This window comes from Geotrypetes seraphini, chromosome 1, assembly GCF_902459505.1.
Source record: "Geotrypetes seraphini chromosome 1, aGeoSer1.1, whole genome shotgun sequence".
Lineage (NCBI taxonomy): Eukaryota > Metazoa > Chordata > Amphibia > Gymnophiona > Dermophiidae > Geotrypetes > Geotrypetes seraphini.
Window position 1 is genome coordinate 115,830,094 of NC_047084.1, and position 13,417 is coordinate 115,843,510.

Genomic DNA, 13,417 nt, shown 5'->3' on the forward strand with positions numbered 1-13,417 from the left:
TCCAGTCCTTCACAAATTGCTGGGTTCAACACCATCTAAGGACTATGGGCTGGAGTCACTAAAGATATGTTGGCCGATTTTCCAACAGCGATTGACACAATCCAGAGCCCTGACAGGGCTGACACTGCTGTCAGGGCTTCTGCTTTTTTTTTTTAATGGAATAGATATTCTGCATGACTTAAACATGCACCATCTACCATGACTTAAACATCCACCATCTACGAACTACTAAACGAATACTTCTGCTCAGTCTTTACCTGCGAGGCGCCAGGGTCCGGTCCACAGTTGCAAGCAAGGCATAGCTCAGATGACCCGTTCTGGAATTTCGAGTTTACACCCAGCAGTGTCTACTGCGAACTATCAAGACTCAAAGTGAACAAAGCCATGGGACCGGACAATCTACACCCCAGGGTGCTTAGAGAGCTGTGTGATGTCCTGGCAGAGCCATTGTCTGTGCTCTTCAATCGTTCCTTGAAGGCGGGAAAAGTCCCCTTGGACTGGAAAACAGCCAATGTAATCCCACTCCACAAAAAGGGCTGCAGGACAGAGGCTGAGAATTACAGACCGGTGAGTCTCACATCCATAGTGAGTAAACTCATGGAAACACTAATTAAGCATAAATTAGATACAATCCTAGACGAGAAGAATCTACGGGATCCCCGCCAACATGGATTTACCAAAGGCAGGTCCTGCCAATCCAATCTAATTAGTTTCTTTGACTGGATAACAAGGAAACTGGATGTGGGTGAGTCCCTAGACGTCGTTTACTTGGACTTTAGTAAAGCTTTTGATAGCGTTCCGTACCGCAGACTATTGAACAAGATGAAATCAATGGGACTGGGAGAGACGTTAACTACATGGGTCGGTGATTGGCTAAACAGTAGACTTCAGAGAGTGGTGGTAAATGGTGCCCCTTCAAAAACGTCGGAGGTGATCAGTGGAGTGCCTCAGGGCTCGGTCTTGGGCCCGATCCTCTTCAACATATTTGTGGGAGATCTGACTCAGGGGCTTCAGGGTAAAATCACATTATTCGCCGATGACGCCAAACTATGCAACATAGTAAGTGAGAACACTTTACCAGACAGTATGACGCAGGACCTACTTCTATTGGAACATTGGTCCTCGACTTGGCAGCTAAACTTCAATGCTAGAAAATGTAAGGTCATGCACCTCGGCAGCAGGAATCCATGCAAAACTTACACACTAAATGGTGAAACCTTAGTTAGGACCAAGGCGGAACGTGATTTGGGGGTGATCATTAGCGAAGACATGAAGACTGCCAATCAAGTGGAGAAGGCTTCATCAAAGGCAAGACAAATGATGGGTTGCATCTGAAGAAGTTTTATCAGCCGGAAGCCCGAAGTTATAATGCCATTGTACAGATCCATGGTGAGGCCTCATCTGGAGTATTGTGTACAATTCTGGAGGCCACATTACCAAAAGGATGTGCTGAGAGTTGAATCGGTTCAAAGAATGGCCACCAAAATGGTCTCGGGACTCAAAGAAGAAAGGCTGAATAAATTGCAGCTATATTCACTCGAAGAACGTAGAGAGAGAGGAGACATGATAGAGACGTTTAAATATATCACCGGCCGTATTGAGGTGGAGGATGATATCTTCTTTTTTAAAGGTCCCTCTGCCACAAGAGGCCATCCGTTGAAAATCAGGGGTGGGAAATTTCATGGCGACACCAGGAAGTTCTTCTTCACCGAAAGGGTGGTCGATCGTTGGAATGAACTTCCACCTCAGGTGATTCAGGCCAGCAGCGTGAAGGATTTTAAAAGGAAATGGGATACACATGTGGGATCTCTAGGGGGGTAAATTCAAGGGGGTAGGGTTGTTGGAGTGGGCAGACTTGATGGGCTGTGGCCCTTTTCTGCCGTCATCTTCTATGTTTCTATGTTTCATCTGTCCCATTAAAAAAGCCCCCCCTGCGCTAGCACCCACGAGCCATCGTCCTCCCCTCCCGAAGCCCAAAAGATAGCAGGAGGGATGCCCACTCCCTCCTGCCAGGAAAGACCGCTCCCCTACCCTCCCACCCTGAAGAAAAAGGCAGGAGAGATGCCCAATCCCTCCTGACACAAAGGCGCCCACACCCACTCCCTCCCCACCCCTGAAAAACAGCAGTAGGGATGCCCACTCCTTCTTGCCAGAAAAGACCTCACCCTGAAGAAAAAGGCAGGAGGAATGCCCACTCCCTTCTGTCACCGCAGGCCCCCATCCCGTACCCTAAAATTGGGAGTAAGAGCTATTGAAAACACCTCCTGCTCCTCCTCTCTTTGCGATGGCACTTGGCCTTAGGTCCCTCCCGGTGTATCATGTGATATACGGGGAGGGGCCTAAGGCCCTGATTGGCTCAGACGCCTTGGGTTCCTCTGTTGGGAGGGGCCTGAGGTGTCTGAACCAATCAGGGACTTCCTCCTGCCTTTTTCTTCGGGGGAAGGGAGGAGGTCTTTTCTGGCAGGAGGGAGTGGACATCCCTCCTGCTGTTTGTTTTAGGGTGGGTTGCCGCGTTTGACGGGGGGGGGGCATGATTGTCGGGGGTCATTGGAGGAGGGCTGTTGGCAGCCGTGGGGGATTTTTTTTTCTTTATGGGGAAGATATTTTGCGTGTGTAATACATGCAAAATATCTGTGCCATTGAAAAAGAAAAAAAAAACCCCAATTGGGTTTTAGGATCGGTAAAACCTGATGATAAATAGCCAAGCAATGTAAGTGAACAATCGCTTGGCTATTTTGCATGGGGTTTTACTATCTTACATGGCCGGATCGGAAAATGGGTGATCAAGGGGACCAATAGGAGGAAATATTTTTTCACTCAGAGAATTGTTAAGCTCTGGAACGCGTTGCCAGAGGTTGTGGTAAGAGCGGAGAGCCAAGTTGGTTTTAAGAAAGATTTGGACAAGTTCCTGGAGGAAAAGTCCATAGTCTGTTATTGAGAGAGACACAGGGGAAGCCACTGCTTGCCCTGGATCGGTAGCATGGAATGTTGCTACTGCTTGGGTTTTGGCCACCGTGAGAACGAGCTGACCCAGAAAGACTATTTTTATGTTCTTCAATAGATTAGCAGGCCACCCTTGAGTATACTGAGGCCCATGCATCCTTGCCCAGCCCTCTCCAAGATCTCTTTTCCACCCTTCTACATATTTAGTGTTGGAATGTAATTCCAGGAGGTGCGGTATCCTTCCTCCTTTTATCCCTCTATCCTGGAATTCCTCAAATCCAACCTCCACTAGATCCACTCAAAAATTAAAACTATCCTACCCCTCCTTAAAAGGCATCTCCCTTGTTGGTAAACTTGGCTCTTCCCTCCCTTTCAGAATCACTCAGCTCTGGAACAGTCTCCCTTCCCCTCTCCGCAATTTGAGCCCCCTTCTACCATTCCGTAAGCATCTGAAGACCTGGCTCTTCTCCAGAACGTAACCCCGTCCCGCTCCTGGCACTCTCACACCAACCTCTCTTCTCTCATACTTATATAATTCCACTGGAGTTCCGTTCCTTCCCTAACCATGTAAACCGTGTCGAGCTCCATCTGCGGAGATGATGCGGTATATAAACCCAAGATTTAGATTAGATTAGATTAGATATTCCTAATGTATGGCTCCTTTTTTACTTGTGGTATGTAAGCCAGGTCTTGGGCCTGTCCCTCACACTCTGTACCAGGCTAATTCCTTCTCTTTCTCTGTCACTTTCTTTATCCAGATGTGGATTCTTCATTGGCTAGAAAATGAGGTTAATCTTCAAAGTCTACCTGTAGAATATCCATTCTGAGAAGAAAAATAAAAGAGTACGGATGAACAAGGGAATTCCAACAAAACGAGGAGAGCAGCCAAGGTGAAAAGGAACGCAGTCTACTGTATATATCTTCAAAAGATATATTCAAAAGACCCGACATAGCATTGTGTTTCAGCGATAGTACGCTTGCCTCAGGGATCAAGATACTCTGTATCACAAGATTGTTGAAAACAAAATAACTTTTTAGATGTTATACAGTGTGGTCCCAGTTCTATAAATGGTGCCTAACTGTGCCTACATTTCGTTCATTTATTTAATCCGATTTACCTCCCGTCCTCCCCAGGGAGCCCAGAACGGGTTATATGGTATCCTACATAACAGCAAGCAAGACACCTAACAATTAACAACAAGGAACAGAAGACTAAGTCGATAGGGTACCATGAGATGTGTCTGGTTCAATTGTTCTGGATTAGCAGACACTTGGAGCCTGAAGCGTGCCCTGGGAGGGAGTCGGACATCTATTAAGAATACAGTGGTTTGGGAGTAACCATCTGAAGGGTCAGGTAAAGCGGTGGGTTTTTATCGGTTTCCTAAAGCTCAAAAGTCCATTAAGGGATTTGATGTTAGGAGGTAGCTGATTCCAGTACTTCGGTAAGAAGTGAGAGTACGACCTTCGTCTGGCACTTTCTAGTTGGAGGCTCCGACCAGGGGATATTTGAAGATGCCAGTCCGTTAGGCATACTTATAGAATAACACCTAGTAGAGCCTAGGCGTTGCTAGTCATCCTAGAGATTGGTTAAGAATCTGGTAAAGAATTACAGTAATTACTGTAGGATGTCTCTCAAAGTCCATGTCCTTGAAGCTCATGTTGAGACATTCAAGTAAGATGTCTCTCAAAGTCCATGTCCTTGAAGCTCATCTTGAGACATTCAAGTAGGATGTCTCTCAAAGTCCATGTTCTTGAAGCTCATCTTGAGACATTCAAGTAGGATAACTCTCAAAGTCCATGTCCTTGAAGCTCATCTTGAGACATTCAAGTAGGATGTCTCTCAAAGTCCATGTTCTTGAAGCTCATCTTGAGACATTCAAGGAGAACACGGGAGCATTCTCAGAGGAGCAAGGTGAGCGCTTCCACCAGGATCTACGGGATTTCGAACTCTGCTACCAAGTACAACAGAATGAGAAAATGATAGGAGGCTACATCTGGGGGCTGATTCGTGAAAGTGACCTACAATATAATTTCAAATCTCAAAAAACCACTCATGGTCAGCTTTGTATAACTTCGATATATTGTGATTCATATGTTACTTTTTATGACTTAATAAGAATGAAAAGATGAAAATTCGGCGTGCTAACATTTTAAATAGGTAAATTGCAAAATTTGATTATCCTGGACACAAAAGCAAAGATTTATGGAAATAACAGACATTTCCTATACTTTTCAGGCATGAGCAATTAGGAAATTACACTTATTGCCCAGGAACAAAAATTGTGCCGCATAGTGTAATTTATAGTGGTTCTCATGTATAAAGCCCAGGAACAACGCAACCATAGTGTGTAATCATGCTGAGGGCTATTAGCATCAAAATACTGATCTTCTCAAAAAACTAACCATTGTGCTTCATATATTATAAGTCCAGTCCACTGTTCCCATTTTTTTCCTTGATATTATTGCATCAAAATATGCTTGCTTACTTATGACATATTTAATAATAATAATTTATTTTCTTATATACCGCCCCACCAACAGTTCTGGGCAGTTCACAACAAGAATAAAACTGAGCAGTTCAGCGAATAATATACAATTCCACAATGATAATACATCGTAAACAAACAATACAGCAGTGGCTAATATTCAATTTAAAATCCTAAAGTCTAATAAAAAAGATGCATAATATAAAAAACAGACTACAGCAAGTTCTACTAAAAACTGGATGAACTCTAGTTAAAATACAATTTAGAAAAGATTTTAAAATTAGAAGGTAAAGAAAAAATAATAATTAAACACATCATAATTAAAATCATCATTCTAATTTAGCAAATAAATACGTTTTAAAAGATTTTCTAAATGTAAAATCAGACTAAGTTTGGGCGATCAGCGGGTGTAACCGGGAATTCAACTTCCCGGCCTGATACTCCAATGTCCTGTCTAGAAAAGTTTTATAACGACAGGACCTTGTGGCAGGGAAGACGAAAATACCTGAATTTCTGGTATCTTTTGCTGAACAAAACAATTTCAGGTAAGGAACCAAGTAGGATTAGCTCATTTTTAAATGTTTTTATAATTATTGTTTTAGTATAAATAAATTTTTGATAGGTTAATTGGGGCTAAATATATTATATTTGTGGGGTTTTTTTTGCATATCTATGTTTATCTTTTGAATTGTAGTCAAGTTTTTGATAATTTTATTAAATTATCATGGGCTTTATGAAATATAATTATGTTAATTGTTGTCTTTATATAATGCTATAAAATTCTCTTGTCAAACACACATATGTAAACTTTATATGGATCATTGATGTTTTTAGTCTTTGGGTTTTTTTTATTAATGTTGATTTAATTTTAATTGCATACTTTTCTATGTTATTTCGACGCCTGAGGCAGGCCCTTGTGGGCTGAAACACGATCATGTCGAGTCCGTTTCAGTAAAAGAGACTGAACACCAATTGGTCACCTTTGTGGTTTTATTTGCTGTTCCCTCAAAGCTGAGTGACACTATCCAACTGCATTGCTGCCAGTGAAGGAGCTTCTGTATTGTGTTTCCAATCACTAGGGACAGGCAGGCAGTGGCGTACCAAGGAGGGGTGAGGGGGGGGGGTATCAAAAAATGATGGGCCCCGGGTGCCACATACCCTAGGTTCTCTGGAGTCCTACACAACTTGCTTATCCTTATGGTAGTGAAACAGCACCACCTACTGGCAGGATTGTAGGTGACGGTCAGGACTCTTGCTCAGTTTAGAGGGAAAAGAGGTCCAGACCTTGTCTATGGGTTTTGCTCTAAAATGAGCTTCTTCATAGAAAGCTAATTTCTTGATGTATCTCTAGAAACAGGATTCTACCTTTCATAAGCAACTTATGATATGTGAAGCACTAGGGTTGCAAGGACTATTTTTTGGAAAGGGAAGATATAATAGCGACTTTTAAATACCTCCATGGCATAAATGCACAAGAGGCAAGTCTCTTTTTAATTTATTTAGTTGTTCAATTTTCTATACCGTTCTCCCAGGGGAGCTTATAACATAAGGCATAAAATGACTTCTTCCACCATTATTCTCTTCCTTTACTAATGACTGAGATTGTTTTAATTTAAATTTAGAGAGCTCTGGACAATTTTAAATATATTTCCCCCCTTCCTTTCACATTATTCTTTTTTTTATATAAAATATTGCATTTCTTTTATCCTTAAGCATCTAGTTGACTGTTTTTTATGTGTATTTGTAAATTAACTTTTTTAAATCTTCTATTTACTATTATTGCAAAACCGTTTAGATATTCAATCAGCGGTTTTCCCTGTCTGTCCCAGCGGGTTCACAAACTATCTAATGTACCTGGGGCAATGGGGGGATTAAGTGACTTGTCCAGGGTCACCAGGGGCAGCGTGGGTTTAACCGTCAAGGGTTGTAAAAGTAAGAAATACCACGATCGTACACTTTCCTTTCAAGCAACCTTCTACGATAAGGTCGGTCATCACATTCTGCTTTTCATTTAAGAAGACAATTTAAAAAACTCATCTCCTTTCAAAATTTATAATCAATTAATTTCTTTGATCCTACTTATTTTGTTTAACTAATTAATCTTTTGTAAACTGCCTTGAACTCCATGGCTATGCGGTATAGAAATCTGATATGTTATGTAACCACTGCACCACAGTCTAATTGAAGGAAAGCTCTGGAAAGAGAGGGCATAAGAATCACGGTCTCCCTCTAAGCTGAGCAGGCATCACACAACTGCATCATTGCCTTGGGGGGGTTGGTGTTTCAATATTGTGTTTTCAATCACTAGAGACAGCCAGGTTCCCTGGAGTCCTGCAAAGTCTTCAAAAAGGCATGGGATGAACACAGAGGAGCTCTAATTGGAAAATGAATGGTTTAAAAAAACTAAACTTTAATGGTTGCATGTGTCAAATGCTGCCTCCAGCTGTGAAGAACTGGGCAGACTTGCATAGTCTATGTCCTGTAAATAGAGCTTCAAGGGAAACCAGTATCTTGGAACATGAAAACAGTGCCAGGTGGATTTTTATGGTCTGGGTCCTGCATATGACAAGAAGCACCCCAGGGTGCTCAGAACAATTTACATGAATTTATTCAGGTACGTGAGCATTTTCCCCTGTCTGTCCCAGTGGGCTTACAACCTGTCTAATATACCTGGGGCAATGGGGGGGGGGGGTTAAGTGACTTGCCCAGGGTCACAAGGAGCAGCGTGGTTTTGAACCCACAACCTCAGGGTGTCGAGGCTGTAGCTTTAACCACTGCACCATTCTAGAGATCAAAATGTGGTAAAAGTGAGCCAAGTATAGGACAATCAAGTCATTGTGACATCACTGATGAGGTTGGCTCTTATTGGTGGAATGAGGCATTATGATGTCACAATACCAGCTCTGGCTATCAGAGGCTGGAACTTTTCACACTGTTTATTTCTTCAGTTTTCTATACTGTTCTCCCAGGGGAGCTCAGAAGGGTTTACATGAATTTATTCAGGTACTCAAGCATTTTTCCCTGTCTGTCCTACTGGGCTCACAATCTATCTAATGTACCTGGGGAAATGGGGGGATTAAGTGACTTGCCCAGGGTCACAAGGAGCAGTGTGGGGTTTGAACCCACAATCTCAGAGTGCTGAGGCTGTAGCTTTAACAACTGCACCATTCTAGAAATCAAAATGTAGTAAAAGTGAGCCAAATAAAAGACAATCAAGCCATTGTGACATCACTGATGAGGTTGGCTCTTATTGGTGGAATGAGGCACTATGACATCACAATGCCAGCTCAGAAACTCTTCACACTATTTATTTGTTCAGTTTTCTATACTATTCTCCCAGGGGAGCTCAGAATGGTTTACCTGAATTTATTCTGGTACTCACAATCTATCTGATGCACCTGGGGCAATGGGGGGAATTAAGTGAAATGCTCTGGGTCCCAAGGAGCAGCATGGCTTTGAACCCACAACCTCAGGATGCTGAGGTACTATTTGCTTGAATTGTTCCTGGGCTTTTCAAATGGACACCAGTATAAATTATTATGCTGACGTGAAATACCGTGTTTGAAATTTGACAGGATAAAATAGCATATTTATATATTTTTTGACAAATGTTTTGATCAAGCTGAATGATTTCTATTATAATGTGTTTCTTTGCTCTCTGTGGGGTTGTTGTTTTTTTTTTTTTTTGGGGGGGGATATACTTTTTCATAGATCTTTCTCAATTATTATTTTTTTGTTAGCAGAATTGCACACAGTATTTGAGGAGTGGTTGCACCGTGGAACAATACAACGTTCTCATTCTCCATTCCTTTCCTGATAATCCCTAATATTCTATCTGCTTTCTCAGCCCCAAAGTCCAATTGCTTCAAATGAAAAGCTTAAAACAAGCTGTGTGCATGGGCTTTTATGCATTCGCTATAACATCAGGAGTGAAAAGATACGTGTTAGGGTGAAAAGGAGACAGATGCTTTTAACCAGTCACATTACTGTATACCTTTTTGTGGTAAAAGGAACATTTACTGTAATTATAAAACGTAAGAATAGCCTTACTGGGTCAGGCCAACGGTCCATCTAGCCCAGTATCCCGTCTTCATGGAGGTCAATCCAAGTCACAAGTACCTGGCAAGAACCCAAATACAGTCAAACCTCGGTTTGCGAGTAACCCTGTTTGCGAGTGTTTTGCAAGACGAGCAAAACACTCAGCAAACTTTTGACTCGCAAACCGAGTGTTGACTCGATTTGCGAGCACCCCCCCCCGATAACCGGCATCGCTTCCCCCCCCGCTCGCAAAGGCCCCCTCGCTCCAACCTTCACCCCCACCCCCACCGCACGAACCAGCCCCCCCCCCGCCAGTACAACTTAAATTTACCCACCTCCCCATCTAGCACCAGCACCGGCACGCAGGCACAACTCGTGTGCCTAGAAGATCTTCCGGCTTCGGTTCATAGACAAAGCGTGCCTTTGTCCCGGCGCGCTTTTGACCTGACACCTCCGGCTTCTGCCTGCCTGCCTTGAGCATGCATCTGCGCATGCTCAAGGACTTCTAATTCTCCCTCTCGCCGAGATTCTCGGCGAGAGGGAGAATAGAAGTCCTTGAGCATGTGCAGATGCATGCTCAAGGCAGGCAGAAGCAGGAGGTGTCAGGTCAAAAGCGCGCCGGGACAAAGATACGCTTTGTCTATGGAACGGAAGCCGGAAGATCTTCTAGGCACACGAGCTGTGCCTGCGTGCCGGTGCTAGACGGGGAGGTGGGTAAATTTAAGTTGTACTGGCGGGGGGGCCGGTTCGCTTGGTGGGGGGGGGAGGTGCCGGTTGGAGCGAGGGGGCCTTTGCGAGCGGGGGGGGGGGAGCGATGCCGGTTATCGGGGGTGGGGGGGGGTGGGAACGTATCAAAGCGAGTTTCCATTATTTCCTATGGGGAAACTCGCTTTGATAAACGAGCATTTTGGATTACGAGTATGCTCCTGGAACGGATTATGCTCGTAATCCAAGGTACCACCGTAGTAGCAGCATTTATTGTATTGAATGAAACCGATGTCACCCTATGACTTTCATACTGCTATATAGGCAATGGTTGATTGTTGAGGCTTGACTACTGCAATGCCCTGTACCTTGAAATAACTAAGACGAGGTGCAGGGCATTGCAAGTAGTACAAAATGCAGCGGCCAGATTGATAACGGGAACGTCGAAATATGTTCACATCACACCTTCCCGTCAACAATTGCACTGGCTGCCAGTTGCATTCAAAATTCAGTACAAAGCAGTGATGATTTGTCGTCAATTTCTATATGATATGATCCCTGAACTCTTCAAGAGTAAGACGGCCAATTACCAACCGAAAAGATCATTGTGCTCTGAAAATTCAGTTCTCTTAGAGGCGAATGTCAATCCAAAATAGCTCGTATGTTGAAACCAGCGCAATAATCTTTTGTTGTGAAGGAGTAAAATTATGGAACTCCCTTGTAGGGCAAATACGGAAATGTGGTAATAGAGGTACATTTAGGAAACTGCTTAAAACACAATTGTTTGTAAATGTCTTTTTTTAGGCATTGATTTTTCATGATTGCTGATTTTATGAGGATTTGATTATTTATGTTTATTTGTCTTTTAATTTGTTTTAAACCTATGTATATAATATTTTGTAAACCATTTAGGCTTTAGACGGTATAGAAATTTTTAAAATAAAAGTTCCACTGATCCAGTGGCTTCTCCCATGTTTGTCTCAACAGCAGTTTATGGACTTTTCCTCCAGGAATTTGTCCAAACCTTTTTTTTTTTTTTTTTTTAAACCAGCTACATTAACTGTTCTTACCACAACCTCTGGCAATGCGCTCCAGAGCTTAACTATTCTCAGAGTGACAAACAATTTCCTCCTATTGGTTTTAAGAGTATTTCCCTGTAACTTCATCGAGTTTCCCCCTAGTATTTGTCATTTTTTACCGAGCAAAAAATCGATCCACTTGTACCCGTTCTACTCCACTCAGGATTTTGTAGACTTCAATCCTATCTCCCCTCAGCTGTCTCTTTTTCCAAGCTGAAGAGCCCTAACCTTTTCAGTTTTTCCTCAAATAAGGGGAGTTGCATCTTGGTCGCTCTTCTTTGAATTTTTGTCTAGTACAAGACACAGCAAATTCAATTCATACCTGTATATTTGCTGTTTGCATTGCTTGCGAAGGAAGCTAAAGTCACTTGGCTAGCCGAGTCTTCCGAAGGGAACCATCGAGGCTGAGACCATGCTTACATTACATTGTACTTGTTAACCGCATTACCAAAAGTTCTATTCGGTTTACAAAAAATTATTAATTATAACATATTCCATAGAAAGAATGGATTAATTAGTCAAATATTTAAGGAAAAAATAGTTTTCAATTTTGTCTTGAAATGTTTGTAAGAATCAGCGGAAAGCAGCAATGAATGAAATTCCTTTTCACGCGAAGCACCCTGGAATGCTAGAACATGATTAAGGAATTTCTTACTTTTACAGGCAGAAAGTTAAACAAAGGATGTGTTTTTCTACTATTTTTATGTATGGCTATATAATAAAGCTATCAGTCAAATAGACTGGAGCTGAGCCCTAGAGAACCTTGTGACAAAAACAGCCCAGCTTAAACAAAATCCGAGCCTCCACAGGCAACCAGTGAAGTTCATAATAGAACGGTGTTACATGGTCGTATTTTTTCAATCCGTAAATCAGTCTAACTGCTGTATTTTGAATTAATGATAGCCTTCATAGCTATTTCTGATAAGTAGACGATATTACAGTAATCAAGGATACTCAATATAAGTCATTGGACCAGTAGCTGTTGTTTGTCTGCTGTCATTTACTGTGTTAATCTCCTATTCCTAGTGAACTGTGTATGCTGAGAATAACAGTGTGGGTGTTTTAAATTAAGGATCATCTTTACAGTAAAAATCCCCTGGTCACCTAAGTATGTGCAGCTTTCCTTTCCAGCTGTTTGCAAGGGATCTTTTAGCCTGAGTACAAAAAAAAAAAAAAGACGTATAGGACCACACAGGTCACTTCTTCGAAGGTCTGCATGAAAGCTCCTTGTCTAATGCGTGTAACCTTTGGATGACTTGAAGGCCTAGTTATCAATCTGAGCTACCATTAAGATGTATTATTTTACCGTTACCTCATGTAATTTTATGCCATGAAACCTACTTTTTTACAGAAAGGGCGGTAGATGCGTGGGACAGTCTCCTAGAAGAGGTGGTAGAAAGAGACTGTGTCTGAGTTCATGAAAGTGTGAGAGAGGCACATGGATTTCTTAGGGAAAGGAGGAGATAGTGGATGTTGCAGATGGGCAGACTGGATGGGCCATTTGGCCTTTATCTGCCCTCATGTTTCTATAACCATAAAGCTCTATGACCTCACAATGCAGGTGTAAAGAGCCTTAGCCTATAAGAAGAGGAGATGCAAATGTTAAGAGCCTTAGCCAATAGGGAGAGGAGGAGACGGTGGATGCTCTGGATGGGCCATTTGGCCTTTATCTGCCATCATGTTTCTCTAACCATAAAGCTCTATGACCTCACAATGCAGGTGTAAAGAGCCTTAGCCTATAGGAAGAGGAGATGCAAATGTTAAGAGCCTTAGCCAATAGGGAGAGGAGATAGTGAATGCTCTGGAAGGCCCATTTGGCCTTTATCTGCCATCATGTTTCTATAACCATAAAGCTCTATGACCTCACAATGCAGGTGTAAAGAGCCTTAGCCTATAGGAAGAGGAGATGCAAATGTTAAGAGCCTTAGCCAATAGGGAGAGGAGGAGATAGTGGATGCTGCGGATGGACTGTATGGGCCATTTGGCCTTTAACTGCCATCATGTTTCTAAGAGGTTCTTTTATCAAGCTGCGGTAGGGGGGGTCTAACGTGTGTAATACCGCGCATTAAACCGCCTGCTGCGCTAGCCGCTAACGCCTGCATTGAGCAGGTGTTAGTTTTTTAGCCGACGCACTAAGCCCGCTAGGGCGGCTTGATAAAAGGAGCC